General features: G+C 40.8%; 1 protein-coding gene across 1 annotated transcript in view; it reads right to left on the bottom strand.

The window, feature by feature from the left end:
- ARHGEF4 (Rho guanine nucleotide exchange factor 4) overlaps positions 1-20,562 on the bottom strand; it is a 501,611-nt gene that overhangs the window by 417,032 nt on the left and 64,017 nt on the right. The window lies entirely within an intron of this gene.

A 20,562-nucleotide genomic window follows, 5' to 3' on the forward strand; every position in this document is an offset into this window, starting at 1 on the left:
TTCTCATTTGCAAAACAGCTGATGAAGATGATCATGATACAAAACTGACAGTGTCTCTAAAACATCAACTTTGCATAAGTACACTGTACATTTGATCATTAAACATTTTTTCCTTTCTCTCAATAATCCTTTTATTAATAATACTGTCCTAGGGAGGGAAAGACTGGGTCTAGAGGTATTATCTCCTTCTTCTTTATAACTGAGGGGATACCAGAGTTGTTGCTGTTAAATCACGTCCAACTCTCTGTGACCCCTGAAAGCATGCCAGACTCTTCTAACTTCTGGCATCTCTTGAAGTCTGTCCAAGTTCATATTTATTGTTTCCATGACACCATCAATCCATCTCATCCTCTGCCACCCCCTTCTCCTTTTACCTTCAGTCTTTCCCAACATCAGTTCTATCTTCTCATTATTTTAAGCTTCCGCTTCGGTATTTGAGTTTCTAGTGAATAGTCTGAATTAATTTAAGTACTGCCTGATTTGATTTCCTTGCTCTCCAAGAGACTCTCAAAAGTCTTCTCCAGCACCACAATTCAAAAGCATTGATTCTGTGGACCTCAGCTTTCCTTATAGTCCAGCTGCCACATCCACTGCTCCTGGAAAAACCATAGCTTTGACTATATGGACCAGTATAGGTGCCTTAAAAATATAATTATCTAGACCAGAAATGTCAAACATACTACCCATAATACTCCCAAATATAACTGGTAAATATTTAACAAATTAAATAAAAAATATGATAGAATATAATGTCTAAGTCAATATGCAGCCAGTAAGGATCCTCATGTATGGTTTAGTGGCCCCCATTTCTGTGGACACAAGTGATCTAGACCATTGGGTCCACTTTGCAATCTCTGGTCTCTAGGAGTAACTCCAGTAGGGGAACAGGAGGGTTATAGGTATGGGGAATCATGGAAGAGAAGTTGGAAATCCAGTTAGTCAATAAGTGTTTACTGGGAAACTTCAGTGTGCCAAACCCTATACTATGGTAGATCTTCTGGGGATATACCAGAGAAAGAGAAAACTGCCCCTAATTTCAGGAAGTGTCCCATCTAGGGAATGGGTCAGGAAAAGCCTTGTTCTAATATACAATTATCCCTTCCACATTATAACTTTCCCCATCACGGTTTTGAAATATCATGGGTAGGCATAAGAAATTAAATGAGAATTTGGGGAGAATTTTATGGAAATCACAGATGACATCTGAAGGCCAGCAGACAACACAGAAGAAGTTTAGAAACACAGAAATGCATAAAACATATGTATAGTACAATATTAACATATTTTACCTTTTATTAATAACATAATAATACCTTACTTTTATTAATATCGTAATAATTCTGGCATGAAGGGAAGGCCAAGAAACTTTTACATGGATTTTCCAGATTGTTGGGGCACTGTACCTATAACCTCTGTGATATGGAAGAGATAACTGTAAATTTAATGTGAACTTGATGATCCTCCTATTTCACCCAACCCATGGCAGATCAATTTGGAGACCGTGACTTAAAACCATAGGATGACACATCATAAGACTCAGAACAGGAAGAAACCATCTAGATGAACAGTCTGATTTGACAGATGGGTAAAGAAGGGCCTAGAGAAAGAAAGTGACTTACCCATGGTCCAAACTGTACCAGGAACCTAGGCTAGAAGAATTTGGGGGATCTGAAGTAAGGGAGATCCCCATGTTTGTATATTCTCAGATTCCTGATAAGAGTATGGTGGCGGGGAGATTCCAGAACAACAGGTGGTGAGTGGAATGGGGCCAAGGTACATAAAAGACTGGCTAGAGGGAAAAGGTGAGAAGCAATATAAATTTTACTAATCTGCCTCCATTAAGCTTTGATAAACTCCCCCACTGCACTCCTTCAACCAAAGAAAAAAAAGGGATCAAACTCTTTTTTTGGAAATCTTATGATACTCATCAGTCTCACACAATCTAGCACTTGATCTGCTTCTGTTTTAACAAAGGGAAGGGAATAAGCATTTATTAAGCACCTACTATGTGCCAGAAACTGTACTAAGCACTTTACAGATATTTCCTCATTTTATCCGCGGTCTAGAGCCCGGTAGCAGCATCTAAGTGGTGCAATGGATAGAGCACCAGGTCTATAGTCAGGAAGACTCATCTTCCTGAGTTCAACACTGGCCTCAGACACTTACTAGCTATGTGACCCTGGGTTAAGTCACTAAACCCTGTTTACCTCAGATTCTTCATCTGTAATATGAGCTAGGGAAGGAAATGGTAAACTGCTCAAGTACCTTTGCCAAGAAAATCCCAAATGGTGTTACAAAGAGTCAAACACAATTGAAAAAATAATTGAAAAATAACAACTAGTGCCTAGTAATATAGCAGACAATGCCTGTTGATTGATTGATTATATGCAGATGTTTCACATGTTCATCTTATTTCCATTAGAATGTTACCTATTTGAGGACAAGAATGGATTCGTCATCTTCTTTTTGCAACCTCAGCATTTAGTATAGTGCTTCACACATAGTAGGCCCTTTTTATAAATGTCTGTTGTATTCAATTGTCTCTACAATTATATTGTCAGCTCCCTGAAGGCTGAAATCTCATTTTATCTAGTATTTCTTTTGTATCCCTCAGAGAATCCAGTACAGCTAGTGATCAATATAACTAATTCCTCCCAAGTTTACTAACAGGGCTGAATTTAAGGACCAAACTGAGCAAAGAGCATTTGGGGAGTCCCCAGAATTCTACTTCTCATTCCAATAATTCTCAGGGAAATAAAAATGGTTTGGTTCTCATAGAGTTGAGAGACAAGATTTTTGTTATGATAATCACTCTTTCTCTCCCAGAGATTAAAAGATTTAGTAGAGCTGGAAGGAACTTCAGGGATCAATCGTCCAATCCAACCCCTTCACTTACAAGTGAGGTAAAGTGACTTGCCTGGGATTGCACAGACCAGAAATAGAAAAGTCGGCATTCGAATACAGGTTGTCTGACACCAAATCCAATAGCATATTGCCTCATGGGATTATCAAGAGGAAAAGAAACTATAAAGCATGAAAGATATTATTAATCAATTAATATTTATTAAGCCCCTACTATATATCAGGCACTGTGTTAAGCAATGAGGATGCAAAAAGAGGCATAAGATTGTCCCTGACCTCAAGGAGTTTGTAATCTAATGGAGAAGACAACAAGGAAACAAATATGTATGAATAATCTACGTACAGAATAAATATGTGTACAAGAAATATTTACAGGAATATATATACATGTATATGTATATGAAATGTGTATGTATGTGTATATGAAATATTTATAGGAATATATGTACATGTATATGTATGTATATATGAAATATTTACAGGAATACACACATATTCATATATAGGAAATATACACAAGAAATTATTAATAGAGGGAAGGCACTAGAATTAAGAGGAATTGGGAAAGGCTTCAAGTAAAAGATAGAATTTTAGTTGGGAGTTAAAGAAAGCCAAGGAGGTCAGAAGTTAGAGCACAGGAGGGAGAGAATTCCAGATATGAGGACCAGTCAGAGAAAATGCCCAGAGCCAAGAGATGTAGCATCTTGTTCATAGAAGAGCCAGGAGGCCAGTGTTATTGCATCAAAGAGTTTGCAGCAGGGAGGAAGGTACAAGAACACTGGAAATGGAAGAGGAGGCTAGGTTATGAAGGGTTTTGAATGCCAAACAGAGGATTTTGTATTTGATCCCCTAGATGATAGGGAGCCAATGGAGTTTACTGAAGAGAGAAGTGAGATGGTCAGACCACTTTAGGAAAACCACTTTGGTGACTAAATGAAGGATAAACTGGGGAGGGACTTGAGTCAGGCAGACCCACCAGCAAGCTATAGTAATAGTCTGGGTATGAGATGATGGGAGTCTGAACCAGAAAGAAGGAAGTATATTCAAGGGATAATGCAAAGATGAAATGAACAAGCCTTGACAACAGATTGAGGGGAGGTGGGGGAGAGATAATGAGGCACTCCTCCTAATTCCTAGCTTGTGAGCCTGGGGGTCTGGGAAGACAGTGTTGCTCTCTATAATAATAGGGGAGGTAGGAGATTGGGAGGGTTTAGGGGGAAAGATAATGAATGAAGTTTTGGGCATGTTGACTATAAGGTATACTGGACATCCAGTTTGAGATGTCTGAAAGGCAGTTGGAAATGTGAGATTGGAGGTCAGCAGAGAGTCTTGGGCAAGACAGGCAGGTTTGAGAATCATTGACATAGAGATGCTTGTTGGACTGAATTGTACATAGACATGTGAGTTGATATTAAGTGCTAACATAAAACTATTAAAAAATGGAAAGAGCTGTTCCATGGGAATGAAGAGTTCTAGGCTCTGATTCTGTCTCTACCACTAACTAGCCAAGTGACCTTGGCCCAAACATTTAACCTCTCCTGGCTTCAGTTTCTTCATCTATGAAAATGGAGACAATAATCTCTCCCCTGCCTATCTCACTGGGATGTTGTGAGAAATAGATGAACTAATAGCTTTGAAAGGACTTTGGAAAATATGAAATGAAATGCAAGTGTGAAGGATGGCTATTACTTACTATTTGCGGGAATTCTCGTGCAGACCTGGCCTGTGGGGCCACTGGGTGGGTCTCAGCCCAGGCATAAGGATTGGGAAAACTTTTTCTGGAGTTTCTTATAGTGTAAGTATTCTGCATTCCAGGGCCTCGTTGACTTTTGGTTAGCTGGACAGCTGGAATCTATTAAAATAATAGCTAAGATGTAGGCTCAGCCACCAGCTCAACCTGGGCCAGGAGTTGAGGCAATGTGAGGCCATGCGTGGGTTTGGTCAGTACTGGTGATGGAATATAGTTACAAGCAAAATTGTGAAGTGTGTATAAGCATTTTTAGCTTTATCTCTGGTTGTATAATGAAAGACAAGTGGGGAAAGCATTTGGCAGCAAAGAGGTTTGGGTAGTGGAGAAGAAGGGTCTTTCCAAAGTTGAAGAGCATTTTTGTATGTGTATAAGTTTAGTCTTGTCTGACATTTCCTTTCTTTGTGGGGTTTTCCTGGATCTTGGGACATATCCAGGAAACTATAAGCAATCCAACTTGGCAAGTATAAAGTATTTCAGGGAGAGTATTATGGAAAGGTAGGTTTGAGCCAAGCTGTAGGGGCCTTGAATGTCAGACCAAGAAGTCTGAACAATTTTGTAGGTGACTGGAGACTAATAAGAGACTGCCTCTGCAGATGCATGTGACAGAAGACTGAGGATGGCAACATCAGATTGCATTTGCATCTGATGCCCTGTTTATAAAGGACCCATTTGAAGCCCCCCTGTATAGGCAGCATGATAAGAAGGGCAAAGCCTACTATATTATACTTTGATGAAATAGTATGTGAGTGGATCTAGCGCAGCTAGGTGGTGCAGTGGATAGAGCCCCAGTGCAGGAGTCAGGAGGACCTGAGTTCAAATCTCATCTCAGACACTTGACACTCACTGGCTGTGTGACCTTGGGCAAGTCACTTAACCCCAATTGCCTCATCCTGGGTCATCTCCAGTCATCCTGATAAATATCTGGTCACTAGATTCAGATGGCTGTGGAGGAGAAGTGAGGCTGGTGACCTGCACAGCCCTCCCTCACTCAAACAAGTCAAGTGCAAGTCATATCATTATTTCTCTGATGACATGGTCTTCTTTGGCAACAAAGGACGAGCACACACACGGGGGGATCTATGATCTCATTGATGTGGGCATTCCCTCAATCTATGAAGAATGAAATCCAATCCATTCACCTGCCATGTCCTTCCATAAAGCCCTTCCAGGTGGTCTACCGAATGGCTTTCCCCTTGATATTATATTAAACACCAAGAAATAGCCTTCGCTTCAGTCTTTAATAGGGAGAGCAGAGATAAATGGGCAAGAAAGGGCCAGACCTCAGAATTTGAACACAGAAGTTAAAGGGAGGTCTATGCAGTTGCATGACTTCATCAGGGAGCCAGGTGCCATAGCTGGTAGGGATATATGATCAAAAGTTTTGGAGAGCACCACTTAGGGAACCACATGGCCCCAGAAATGGCAGCTATAGGATAGAGGACCTACTGGGTAAAGATGGGAATGGTAAGGATGTAATCTTGTAGCACTGGAGAGACAGACAAGGGTGTAGCAACAGAAGAGAGTCTGGACCAAGCCTCTTGAATTCATCGGAGAAAATCCCAGACCATACAAAGTAGGGGAATTTCTGAACTACATTCAAGCTAATCATAGAACTAAGGAGCAGTAAGAACAAACCATGATGTAGAGTTGTGGCATCAAAATACCACTAGCCCACATGTGGCCCACAACACTCTGTAGTACTGGCCAAAAGATTAAAATGTAACTGGGAAATATTCAACAGAATAAATAATGCAATAAAACATAAATGATGTTAACGTGATTTTCTGAGTCAATACGTACCTGCAGAGATCATTGTGTATGGTTTCATGGCCCCTGTTTTAATATTTCTATATCAATCAGTGGTTTGATACAACAGGATTCAGAGAAACAAACCAGTCTCTCATCTTTCACTGGTCCTGTGAGGTGTGTGGACTAGGTAATCCAAGGGAAGGAGATCAACCCTCTGTCAATCCTCAATGTGATTCCCTTGTAGAGGGACCTCAGTGCCAGGGTAGTTTAATAAGTATGGATGATTTGTATAGCTCCTTTAGAGGTGGGGCCAGTGGAGAGGAAGTTTCTGGACTCTCTCAATCTTGAGTATTTTCCTTTTTTTGGAGAGGAGGGCCTACCACCAAGGGTAATACTCTAAATTCAGAGGACTATTTGTGGGTGAAAGTCCCTTGTTTTTTCTATTTGGTTATGTAAAGTCTGGCTTATATGATCTTATGGATGGAGTGAAAGACTGAGGGAGGGAGGGACTGGATACTCAGCTAGGAAGCTTTTACAACAGTCCAGGCGAAGGAGGTTGAAGGTCTGGGCTAGATTGGCAGCTGTGTGAGTGGAAAGAGTAGGGCACCTGAAAGAAGCCTTGTGGAGAGAGAATCAACAGGCAACTGATTTGATGTGGCTGTCAAGGAAAGTCTATTTGAGAGACTCTTTTTTTGGAAGCCCCTTCAGAGGCAGTTTTTTAGCTGTTCAAGGCAATCACAGGATAATAGAATGTAGAACTGGAAGGGGACAGCAGAGATCATCTAGCTGAGCTCCATAACTTCACAGATGAGGAAACTGAGGCCCAGAGAGATGGCCAAAGTCATAGAGGAATTAAGTAGGGGAAAGGGGAAGGGAACAGGAACTAACACTTGTTAAGTGCCTACTATGTGCCAGTCTGGAGGCAGTTAGTGGCTCAGTGGATAGAGCACTGGACTTGGAGTCAGCAAGACTTGAATTCAAATCTCAGACCCTTACTAGCTGTGTGACCCTGGGCAACTCACTTAATCTCCATTTGGCTTAATCCCCTGGACAAACCACTCCAGTATCTTTGCCAAGAAAATCCCATGGACAGTATGGTACATTGGGTCCTGAAGAATCAGACACAGTTGAACTCCAATCTTGAGTATTTTCTAAATGCCTTACAAATATTTTCTCATGTAATCTTCACAACAAATCTATGAGGCAGATGCTCTTATTATTCCCATTTTACAGATGAGCAAACTGAAGAATATGGAGGTTAAATGACTCACTCAAGGTCATATAACCAGTGTTTCAGGCAGGATTTGAACTCAGGTCTTCCTGACTCCAAGTACATCATTCTACACTACTACATCACCCAACTTTGTTCTCAAACGGGTTATTTTTAAAGTCTCCATCCTCATTTCAATGGATATATGTCAGTGTGTTTAACAAATTCATTCTCATTACCTTATGATCACACCATACTTCACATAAGAAATTTCTTTAGTAAGAACTTTCTGAGTGTCTTCTATGGGCTATATATCATAGCACATGCAGCATCTAGATTTTCACATCCATCTGTCCAAGGGAAGTGTTATTAGCAATTTATTTTCTAATATCTGCATTTATGAGGTAGGTGAGCAATGGAGAAGACTCGATTTAGAGTCAGAGAACCTGGGTTCAAACCCTGATTCTGACACTTACTACCTGTGCAATGCTGGGCAAATTCCAACTTTTCTGGGCCTCAGCTTCCTCATCTGGGAAGAAAGGCAGTTAGATTAAATGATCTCTAAGGTCCCTTGTGTCTCTAAATCTTAAACTATGATTTAATTTGTGTCTTCAGCAAACTCTTCAAAGGTGGTAACACCATGGGTACTAGAGGGAATATCTGGTCTCCATATTTTAATGGAGAAAGGAGAGGGGTGGGCAGAGAAAGATATATTAGGGGGAAAAAATCTTGTTTCCCGCATATCAGCTTTTCATATGCAAATAATGCCATAGTACTTCTTGGGCAGCTATAATTATAACAGTAATTCTCCAGCTGTGGCCCCAACTCCATCAGCTCTGTTGGATTTTCAAGATTAAGTATTAGATTGTCAGTGATAATTGTACATTGTTCTGAGATTTCTCCAGAACGAACAAATCACATATTAACCACCATTAATTGTTGCAGGCTGGGAAGCAAACATAAAGCAGCAAGTCAGAGCTCCTCCAAAATAAATACTTGTAAATCCCTGCTTCAGACTTCTTGCTTGGTGCTAATTAAGTGTAATCCTTTTTGCATTTGTCATTTGGGGTTGAGATTGGCTTTTCTTTTAATTTTTTTCCACTCATAATATACATAGGCTTGAAGACAGATGGACACACACACACACACACACACACACACACACACATCTCTAAACCCCTTCCTAGTTTGTCCATGCAGAACCCATTCACCATTTTCTGAAATGTCAAACTATTCAAAGTACTTCATGGGATGACTCACCTTAGAGTCTAGACCAATTAGGGGTGATGTGGCCCATTCAAGTTTCAGTTCTTTATTTATAGTCTTTTCAGAGATAAACAAATGGAGAACAGAATCCACTTCCATCCTTTGCCTTGAGGGATGAATGCAATACTGATCAGGGATCACAGAGATAGCAGAACCTAGCGAATGCAAGGCTGACCTTGGCGTCAGAAGACCTGGATTCAATTCTTGACAGACCATAGATAAGTCACTTGATCTTTCAGTGACTTTGGCAACTCCTTAAGATAACAAGGTATAAATGTCTAATATATGGATAAAGGGGGTTTCCCCACACAGATGAAATCATAGGTTCAGACCAAAAAAAAACCAAAAACCATACAACAACATTAAATAATAATAATGCTTTTTATTTGTATAGCACTTTTGCCTATTACGAAGTTATTTCATTTCTATCATCATCAGAAGGCAAGGTCTGCCTCTGACACATACTGACTGTGTAATCCTGAGCAAGTCATTCAGGTTTTCAGTGCCCCCAGATAATTCTCGAAGACTCTAGGTCAGAGAACAGATACCCATTCTCCTACCTACTTTACATCTGGGCTTCCAGATGTGGCTAGCATGCCTTAGATGCCATTTCACTCTGCCTTTTCCTTTAACCCCTAGAGTCCTAAACCCCGGAACAGCCTTCTGCCATGCTGGCCCCCTTCTCCTATTGGTGAGTTCATCCCAGGGACTCCATTTTGGAGAAACATCTAAGCTGGTCCTCATTTATTCCCAGGCTCTGTTTATGATTTTTCAGACTTTGACAGTGTGCCCCTGCGTGGGCACCTTGTCCCTCACTCACCTCCCTTTTGAACTTCTTATTGTGTGTTGTCTTCTTCCATTAGAATGCAAGGTCCTTGAAGGCAGGGACTGCCCTTCTTTTTGCTTATATTTGTCTCTCCAGCACTTAGCATGGTACCTGGAACATTCTAAGTGCTTAATAAATGCTTGTTGTCTTGCCTAGCCCATCTACGTTGGCAGAGGAATTCTTTATCCTGTTGAAAACACAGATCTGCTCCCCTGCCCTAAAATAAACAACCAGCCAACTCAGGGATATCAATAGGACAGGGATTATTACCATTTTAAAGGCTCAAAAAGATCAAGAAACTTGCTGAAGACAACACAGAGTCACAGACATAGTCAAGATCATAATCAAAGCCTGTTGACTCCTGGTTAAGTGCTTTCTGCTACATTATGTTCATTGGAGACAAGTTTCCATGACTACTTGCAATGAATGCACAGTCCAGTATCTGGGACTAGTGGCTAGGATCCCTTCTTCTGGATTCCATTGCCTATTCTCATGGGCACTTCCATCCAACCTTCAAGGGCCAATTAATCACTCTGAAAAGCCAAGGTACAGGAGCCTTATTCAAGACATCCCACCTTGGAAATATGAGAAAACCTGTCCTATGGGGAGGCAGGAAGATGGAGTGGTTCCAGAGTCCAAGTTCTGCTTCTTACTAGCTAGAGGACTATGGGCAAATCACTTCATCTTGATTAATGTCAATATCATAAAATAGTGATGATACTTGTATTATAATAGCTGATATTTATATAGACATGAAGGGTGGCAAAGCCCTTTACACATTATTTATGCCTTTTTGTGCTCTTAACAACCAGGTAAGCTAGGTGTTAACATTAGCCTGATTTCAGAGAGGAGGAAATTTACATTCAGATGTTCGATGACTTGCAAAGGGTTACAACTACTAATTGTCCTTAGCAAGATTCAAAACCAGGTCTTTTTACTTTCAAGTCCTGCTTACTATACTACACTGCCTCTTGTTTTCTATTTCACAGGACTGTTGTTGTAAGGAAGGCATTTTATAATACTGTAAAACACATATGACTATGAACTATAACTATTCTACAGGATGTACCTGAAGTGTTAGTGCAGAATCAAGCTTTAACAGCTTAAAAGTTTAACAGCTTAAAACCACACCAGGATTTTTAAGACATGCTCTGTCATGGGAAGATACAGGCCACCATTCACCTCCTGGCAACAGGGGCTTGGATGACACGATCTCCCATGGTTCCTTCCAAGCCTAGTATTTTATCACGTGCCCAAATCTGGCCCTTAGCAAAACTATGACTTGGTGGTCTGTCATTGATGCCTTCAGCCTCCCCTCTCTGCACCTTTTATTTACTCTTCCTCCAATGCCTGCTCTCCTCTAGGCTTCCAGGACTCTCACATTCTGATCTGGGACCCACCTACACAAAAGGAAAGGGGCAGGATAAATTCTGTTACCCAAAGATGTTTACTGAAAAGGCCTCTGCATTTAAAAAAAAGAAAGAAAGAAAGGAGCTGAGGTAGCTGTAGCCTATAGGGATGACTCTCTTAGTGTGGAGAGGAGAGTCCTTGCAGCGAAGCAAGGCTACTGTGTTTGAAGTCAAGGAGGCCTCTTCCCCAGGAGTCTTTAGTCATCCCACTACCTGTAGTTACCTAGTCTGCCTCAAGTTAAACTAATCCCAAATGTGGGAAAGAAGGAGGGGACTCTGGTCAACTTTTCCACATTACTTCAAGGCAATTTGCTGTTAGCAAAAGGCCTTGTATATGGGATCCTAGATTTAGAGTGTGAATCATCCTTTGAGATCACATGATTCAATTCAACCTCTTCCCCCCATCTCCAAGCTCATTTTATAGATGTGGAAACTGAGGCTGAGCAGCTTAGCATCTGCTGGAATTCGAACCCAAGTCCTCTCACTCCAACTCCAACACTTTTTTCACCACACCAGGCTGCCTCTCTTTGAGCCCTTTACTAAATCTTTGTTAAGTTGAATTGAGTTGAATTGAATTAGATAGGGCACTATTCTGACTAGGCAATTTGCAAGATTCCCAGATAGGATGAAGGAGGGCTGAAAAAAGGATTTTGTGTTCTCTACCTCTGGGCTGGGCTGACAAAAAAAAACAGGACACAGAGATCGTGGGAGAATCAAGGTTGGTGAGTGAAACCTGGTAAAACTGTCAACACTTTAAAACTGGGTCAGTTGCATGCTACTCTGGGTACGATGGGAAGCTGTATAATAATAGCAGTTCATCTGATAGAACATTTTAAGGTTACAAAACAGATTCTCCATTCCAGTCCTGTTCACATTTTACAGATAAGGAAACTGAGGCCTAGAGGTTTACCCAGAGTCACACTTTTAGTCATTTTCTGCATAATTCAAGACAAGAATAATAAAAAACACAAACTGATTTTTCCTGGATTTCTGAAAAGCATGACAGGCAAAGTTGCTTCTGCCTTGTGTAGGTCAAACACATGACTTTATAGAAATTGATTTGAAAAGCAAACAAAATAATCTTCATTTGAAGATCTTAGAGGGTTTTAAAGTTTACCAGTTCTATTTCTTTTAAAACTTTAGAGTCAGAGATAATATCTGTACTTAATAACTTGACCTTCAACTGATATTGACAAAAGGAAGAAATACAGAAAACTGTATACCTTCATCATCCTCATCCTCATCCTCATCCTCATCATCGATGGAATTTACAGAGAGCTTTAAAGTTGGCAAAGTGTTTTCTAACTATCTCATTGGATCTTCACAAAAACCCTGGGAGGCAGGTGCTACTAATATCTCATTTACATATAAGAAAATGGAGGCAGACAGTGATGAAGTTACTTGGCCAGAATCACACAGCTAGTAAGTATCTGAGGATGAATTTTTAACTCAGGTCTTCCTCATCCCGGGTCCAGTGATCCAAAGAGGTCAAGCCTGGGCAACAGCCAGGCGCATGTGGCCTGGAAAACTTCGATGTGTGGCCTGAATCAGATTAAGAAATTGGAAAACATTTAACAAAATAAATACAATTAAACATGGATAATATTAATATGTGGTTTTCTAAGTCAATATGCAGCCCACAGAGGTCTTTATGCGCAGTTTCATGGTCCACATTTCTTTTTGAGTTTGTCACTCGTATTATACATTAACCACTATACCACCTGGCTGCCTCAGGAGAGGAAACTGTGTAAATCCTTTCTTGGCCTCCTCAGATCATAGAGAGTCCCCCAGGTACATAGAAGTTGAGAGTGTTATCTATGGCAAATCTGGATCTTTGTGACTCTAAACTGAGCATCCTACCTGCTAGTCCCACTGCCTTTAATAGTTGTAATACTTTGTGCTAATACAGTACTTTTCAAAGGACTTTTATAAATTCATGAGCTGAGGTGGAAGGGAATTTAGACACCAAGTAGTTTGATCCTGACCAAGATCCTGAAAAGCTGTAATCCAGTCTCTGCCTGAAGCCTCATAGGTGTGCTGGTTAATGTTTAACAATCAGTTCTCAAAAAAAATTAAAAGGTAGAAGGACACACTTTTAAGTTTAATCTTCACAATTAACATTTTCCCTATCAATTTTCTTAAGTCCAGATAATCCGAAGAAGAGCAAACCAATCCCTGATTTGTAGCAATTTCTGGTTTCCAAAGTGTAAATATTCACACTGAAAAATTCAACAATAAGACCTCTGGCAGCCAGTTTGAGATGGCTGCAGCACACCCTTGCTTGGAGACTTGCAGTGATAGAGAGCCCACTTACCACCTAAGGCAGCCCATTCCACTTTCAGAAAGTTCTAATTGTTGGCAAGTTTTTCGGAAGCCAAAATATACCCCTCTTGCAATTTTTATACTCATTGATGCTAAACTTGTCTTCTAGAGCCACAGGGCATAAAAGCACAATAGCTTCACACATACTGAGCTTGCAGTTGGATAAAGTCTGCAGGATCACATAGAGAAAGGAAGGAAGGAAGAAAGGAAGGAAGGAAGGAAGGAAGGAAGGAAGGAAGGAAGGAAGGAAGGAAGGAAGGAAGGAAGGAAGGAAGGAAGGAAGAAAAGAAGGAAGGAAGGAAGATAGGAAGGAAAAGGAAGAAATAAAGAAAGACACAAAGAAACCACAGTGACCAACCCATTGACTTTGGAGTCACAGAACCTGGGTTCAAAGCCTGGCTCTTTATGATGTTGGGTAATAATTTTCCTTCCCTGGGCCTCAATTCCTCATCTAAAAAATAAGAGATTTGGATTGAATAACAACTAAAGCTACTTCTGCCTCTAAATCTGTGATCTTATGTTCCATCTCTTAAAGGTTTTCATTATCTCCCTGAGGTATTTAGGGCAGCTATTACTATCCCCATTTTACAGATGAGAAAACAGAGGCCCATCAAGGTGGTAAAGTAGCTTGCTCAAGGTTACCCAGCTAGTTAGGGCCAGAGCCAAGAGCAGAGAAGCCAAGAGTAATCTGGAAACTCTCCCACTACATGCGCTTTCCTCTTAGTCAAGGACTCTCATATAAAATGCATCCTTGTGATTACTTAATAATTTTAGTTAATTAAAGAAAGATTAAATTGGTATTTCTTGCTATTCTGACTCCACATTTTGATAAATCAGCTTGAAAAGACAAAGTTAAGGTTGCAGAAGATTGGTATTAATCACTAAAATGTTTCCTGCCTCAGTCAAGGTCATTAATATCAAATTAACTCTTATAGATCATGCAAGAACTAGAAAAATATTGGCTTCTTATCAACTGCCTTCTGGGGGAAGAGTAATGAGAAAGGGTACATTCAGAGGCAAGGCTCTGAAGTTTAGGGGCACCCGTCATTCCTCTTCATTAATGATAATAATTATAAACATTTATATGAGGCTTTAAAGTTTATAAAGCAATTTCCTCACAACAACCTTGTGAAATAAATTGAGCATATATTATTATCCCCATTTTACAGAGGTAAAAACTGAGACTCAGAAGTATCTTTCCCACAGTGAAAGAGCTATTAAGTGTGAGGCATAGGGCTCAAACTCTGATCTGATTCCAAGACTAGAGTTCTTTCCACTATGCTACCTTACCTCCTAAAATAAAGACTGTCATACCTATTTTCAAGGAGCTTTCAAGCTAGTTAAGAAAATAAGATTAACACACACAGAAAGTCATAGAATAATGCAAAACAGGACATAATTCAGTGCCACAAAGCATAGTCTAGTTAATAAGGGCTATGAACCACATAAAGGTTATAAATAGGTCCTAGTGTAGGGGTGGGGAACCTGCACAGGTAGTGGAAAGACCACTTTATTTTTAATCAGGATATCTAGGTTAAAATGACATCTGTGGCTTACAATGTGCATGGCTTTAGGCAAGTCAATAATAGTAACTGACATTTATGTAGGACTTGATCTCCATTCCACAGATCAGAAAAACTAGACTCTTAGAAACTGAGTGATTCCTTTTAGTTGTGGTGAAATGTGGAGAGGGCTCAATTGTAGGCACAGGATTTGAGTTTGAATTCCATTTCTATCATGAATTACCTGTGTGACCCTGAACAAATTACTTACCCTCTCGGGGCAGCAAGGTGGTGCAGTGGATAGAACACCAGTGCAGGAGTCAGGAGGACCTGAGTTCAAATCTCACCTCAGACACTTGACACTCACTAGCTGTGTGACCTTGGGCAAGTCACTTAACCCCAATTGCCTCATCCTGGGACTTCTCCAGTCATCTTGATGAGTATCTGGTCACTGGATTCAGATGGCTCTGGAGCAGAAGTGAGGCTGGTGACCTGCACAGCCCTCCCTCACTCAAAACAAAGTCAACTGCAAGTCATGTCATCATTTCTCTGATGGCATGGTCTTCTTTGGCAACGAAGGACGAACATACAATTCACCCTCTCTGAACCTGTTTTCTCATTTGTAAAATGAGGAAGTTGGACTAAATAACCTCTAAATCTATCTGTGCTCCTAAATGCTATGATCCTGTGATTGCTTTGCCACAGAGAAGTAAGGCAAGGCATCTGGGGAGGTCTGAGACTTGAACTGATTCCAGAAAGACAGGTAGGATTTGAAGAAGGGGAGAGAGGGCAGGAAGGCTTTCAAAGCTGAGCAAGGGTAGAAATTTGGATAGAAATGTACATGGTAAGTAAGAGAGAGAAAGAGAGAGAGAGAGATTGGTCAGAATGAATGCTATAGAAATACTGAGTAAAAAGTCAAAGAGGTGAAATGGGACTGGTTGGAGAAGAACCTTCTGCGCCAGGGAGAACAGAAGAAAAGCTGTAGGCAGGTAATACTATCCTGTTTTACAGACGAGCCATCCATATTGAGGAAAGGTGGAGTAACATATATTGGCAGGCTTTCTGGAGCCATGTGGACCTTCATGCAGGCTACTGGCCTACAATTTTCCCAACAAGCAAGTGGTCACCCGGCTTCTATTTGAAGAAATTCAATTAAACCAAAAATTCAATGCTTTGGGAGGCAGTTCTTTATCTACACCTCTTAATTGTCAGAGAGTTTCTTTTTAACTTGAGACAAAATCTGCTTCTCTGAAACTCCCACCTGTTGCTCTTATTTCAGCCCCCTCGGAGGCCAAGCAGAGCAAATTCGATCCCTCTTCCATATGCTAACTCAGGCACATGCTGAGAGCAGACACCTCCTCTGTGGCTCTATGATGTATGAAGCAATTATCTCCTATTGTATAGGCCTCCTTATAGTTTTCTTATTCCAGACTCTCTCATGTTATCAGGCTTCATATTTAATAGGTACTAGAATACATCCCTGCTTTATGCAATTTCTATGCTCTTGAAACAATGGGCACCAATCCTTAAAAAGTGGTTTTCAGTTCACCATTAACTCTTGTTTTGAGATACTTACTCCCCCAGGTGACTTCTCAGTGAGCTTCTTGCCCTTTATTTTCTAAGGTTTAATCTACCATCTTGTCAACTTTTTAGAATAACCTAAAGACCAACATTTAAGAAGAAACCCTGAAACAGATCTTTTTTTATTTTGTAAAATGAAGAATACATTTGTGATGAGTATAATTAGCACCTAGTTTATCTGTTTGAGCAAGTTTGCATTTTCCTCTGTTGGGTGTTTTTTGTTTTTATTTTTTATTTGCTTCATGGAGAAGCTAATACTTGAGCAGGTCCTTGAAGGAAGAAGAAGAGGGAGAGTCTATGAAGGCCGAGGTGAGGAAGCAGTGTATTCCAGATATGGAAGAGAAAGGTTTCCCATTGTGTAGCGCCACAGGCTTCACTCTCTTCACTCCCTCATCACCAATAATAGACTAATAAAATGGTAGAGCTGGTAGGGATTTTAAGCTTTATCTAGTGTAGCCCTTCATTTTAAAAATGATGAAACTGAGTCTGAGAGAAAGAGGGTGACCAGCCGAAGTTGGGGAATGTCAGAATCCAAAAGATAAACCATGTCTCCTGACTCCCAGGCTCACAACCTAGGCATCATCCCCTCTCTCTTGCCCCGCCCCCCCCCCCCCCCCCCGCCATTTCCAATCAGTTGCTATGAACTGTTATTTCTACCTTCCCAACATCTCTCCCACATGCCTCCTTCTTTCCTCTCTGACACTGCCACCACCCTGGTGCAGGTCGTCCGATCCTCATGCCTGGACCCCTGCCAGAACCTACCTCAAGCCTCTCTCCCGACTCTAGCCTCTCCTCCATTCAGCTGTCAGTGCTCTTCCTAAAGCATGGGTCTAACCATGCCATCCCCATATTCAATAAACTCCAGTGGTTCCCTATTGTTCCCAGGATCAAAAAGTCAGTCAACTAGCAACTTACTAAGTACTAGGGAAACAAAAAAAAAAAAGACAAAAAAGAATCTCTGCTTTCCTCATCATCCCCCAAATATTTTGAGGGTAGGGAGTAAGAGTGGAGAACAACATACAAACCATTCAGTACAAACAAGATATAGAAAAGATAAGTTGGCAGCAGTCTCAGAGGGAAGGCACTAAGATTAAAAAGCACAGGCTTCTTGCTGAAGGTACAATTGTTAGCTGAGACTTGCTAAAGGCCAGGGACCAAGAGACAGAGAAGAAGAAGGAGAGAATTTTGGACATGGACGACAGCCAGTGAGAAAGCTTACAGAGCAGAGATGGAGTGTCTTGTTCAAGGAACAGCAGTAAGGAGGCAAATGTCACTGGATTTCAGAATACAGGGGTGGGAGAGGGGGCATGTGGAGCAAGGAAAAGAAAACTGGAAAGGTAAGAAAGGATCAGGTTACAAAGGAATTTAACAATTAAACAGAGCATTTTATATTTGATCTTGAAGGCAATAGGGAGCCACTGGAGTTTACTGATTTAGGGGACGACATCATCCATTCATTTTGACAGCAGAATGGACTAGAGATTTGAAATGTGGAGACCCACTAGCAGGCTGTTGTAATTATCCAAATGGAAGATAGGGGTCTATCACAGGGTGGTGGCAGTGTCAGAGAAGAGAGAAGGGGGGTGTATAGGAGGCAGGCTACAAACTGACAAGACTTGGCAACTGATTAGATATGGGGCTAAGAACGAGTTAGAAGTCAAGAAGACTCCTAGGTTATGAGTCTGGATGTCTTGGAAGATGTCCTTGAGAGTCATAATAAAGTTAGGAAGAGGGAAAAGTTTGGGGACAGGGAGTAGGAAGATGATGATTTCAGTTGCAAATATGTTTAGTTTAAGATATCTATAGGACATCCAGTGCCAGGTATCCAATAGGCAGTTGGAGATGCTAGACTGGAAGTTAGGAGACAATGTACGAATAGAAATGTGAAGTGTATCTGTAGCCAAATGACACTAATACACTCTTATCCAGATGATGTGGGGAACCAGCAAGTAAGGTATGATGAGAATAAACCAAAAGAATTTGGGGAAATCATAGTCAAATTAGGGAAGTATGCCTGCGCCCTAGAGTAGGAGTCCAGCAAATTCTCAACAAATTGGCCCCAACCTATTTGTCCAACCTTATCTCCCCCTCTTACCCTACATGCACCTTCCAACTCAACTTTCTCCCTCAAGTATTTCTTTTATATTTTGTCTCTGATACTTTGCTCACAGTATATATTTGGAAGGGATTTAGCCCATGTTTCCCACAGTTCTCCCCCTACCCCATTAATTTTCTTTCTCTTAATCTATCTATATCCTATTCATCCTTCAAATTTTATTTCCCTGATTTCTCTAGCCTGTAGTGATCTCCTATTCCTCTGACTTCCTACAACACCTATAATCTATTCTACTCATTTCATATCATTGCCTGCTTCCTTGGTTGGCTTTTTTAAAAAATATATTCATCTTTTTAAAATAATAATTCATTTTCCCCCAGTTTCATGTAAAAACAATTTTAACATTCATTTTTTTTAAATTTGAGTTTCAAATTCTATCCCTCTCTCCTTCTCCTCTCCCCTCCCTGAGATGGCAAGCAATTGGATACAGGTTATATATGTGCGATCATGTAAAACATTCCAGTGTTCCAACATATCAGTGAAAAAATAGCCATCTCATCTCTCCACCCAACTATGAGTTTGTTCAGAACAGAGGCTATCATCTCCTTCTCTGAATTCTCCAGGGCTTTAGAATGTCATTGAACACATATGTATGTATGTATGTGTGTATGTATATATGTATGTATATCCATATGTATGAGTAAATGAATAGAGAAATTAATATCTAAAGAGCATTTAGGAGGTATTTACTATGTGCTAAGCACCCTGATAGGTGCTGGGGATGCAAATAGAACCCTGAAACAATCCTTGCTCTCAAGCAGTTCCCTTTCTAATAGACAAAAAGCCATATGTAAAAGAAGGTCCAGCTTCAGGGTGAGTGGCAAGGCCCATGTGTTCTTGTGGTTCATTGGCAAGGCAGATGGCAGTGCCTGGGAATCTGAAGGGTGTAGTGGCAGAGCAGATGGTAAAGGCCATTGGTCCTCCATCTCCTTGGAAAAACTGGAGTTAGTGACTCTTGGCTCGTCCAAGAGAAGTGAGTGGCCACAAACTGCCCTATAGGGGTATGTGGCAAGGTAGGAGGAATTGGGAGTGGAAGAGCCCAGTCTAAAACTGTAGGGTGTGGAGAGTGGGACTGAGGATCTGAGAAGACAGGGTGTCTGGGATCTCTCCCAGAAATATGGGGATACAAGGTCAACATCTAGCTGGGAGGCGAAAAAGAAAAGGAGAAAAGAGAGCATTAAAAGGAATATTGAGGAAAAGGGCTTATCATAGTGCCTGCATCCAGCACTGAGATTCTCAATTCAAGAAACATTTATTGTGCCTAGTGTGTGCAAGGCACTGAGCTAGGTGCTACAGATCCATAGACAAAAATCAAGACAGTCTTTGACTTTAAGGAACTTCCATTCTTGGGGGAGAGAGAGGAGGAAGGCATAGAAGGTATATAAATAATTAGAAATAAGGTCATTTGAGAAAGGAGGGAGCATTAACAACTGGAATGATCCAAGAAGGCTTCATAGAGAATTTGAACTGAGCTTTAAAGGAAGATAAGGGTTCTGAGAGGCAAAGATGAGAAGGTAGTCCACTGTAGGCAAAGGAGATGGCTTGAGGAAATGTGAACAGTCAAGAAATAGAATAAATAATGAAAAATGTCAAATAATCCTGGAAAGAGAGAGGTAAGGAGGTTCAGTATTTAGAGAATCATTCTTAAAGTCAAGAATTTCTAGGTTCTGGTCCTGCCTCTGACACTGATGGTTTGTGAGAATGGGCAAGCCACAACTTCTAAAGCTCCAGATAAATCAATACATTTTAGAAAAGTTGTTGTTCTGCCTTGGTGGAGGGAGTTTCCACACTGAGAGTTCCATGTAGCGATTAAAATCAGACTCCCAGCCTCCTCCTACTTACTCCTGCTAATACACACACACACACACACACACACACACACACACACACACACACACACACGTATATTTATTTATTTATCTGTTAGTGTCAGTGAGAGTCACATTGCAGAGAGCATTACTTGCCAGAC

The sequence above is a fragment of the Notamacropus eugenii genome, chromosome 5 (assembly GCF_028372415.1).
Source record: "Notamacropus eugenii isolate mMacEug1 chromosome 5, mMacEug1.pri_v2, whole genome shotgun sequence".
Classification (NCBI taxonomy): domain Eukaryota; kingdom Metazoa; phylum Chordata; class Mammalia; order Diprotodontia; family Macropodidae; genus Notamacropus; species Notamacropus eugenii.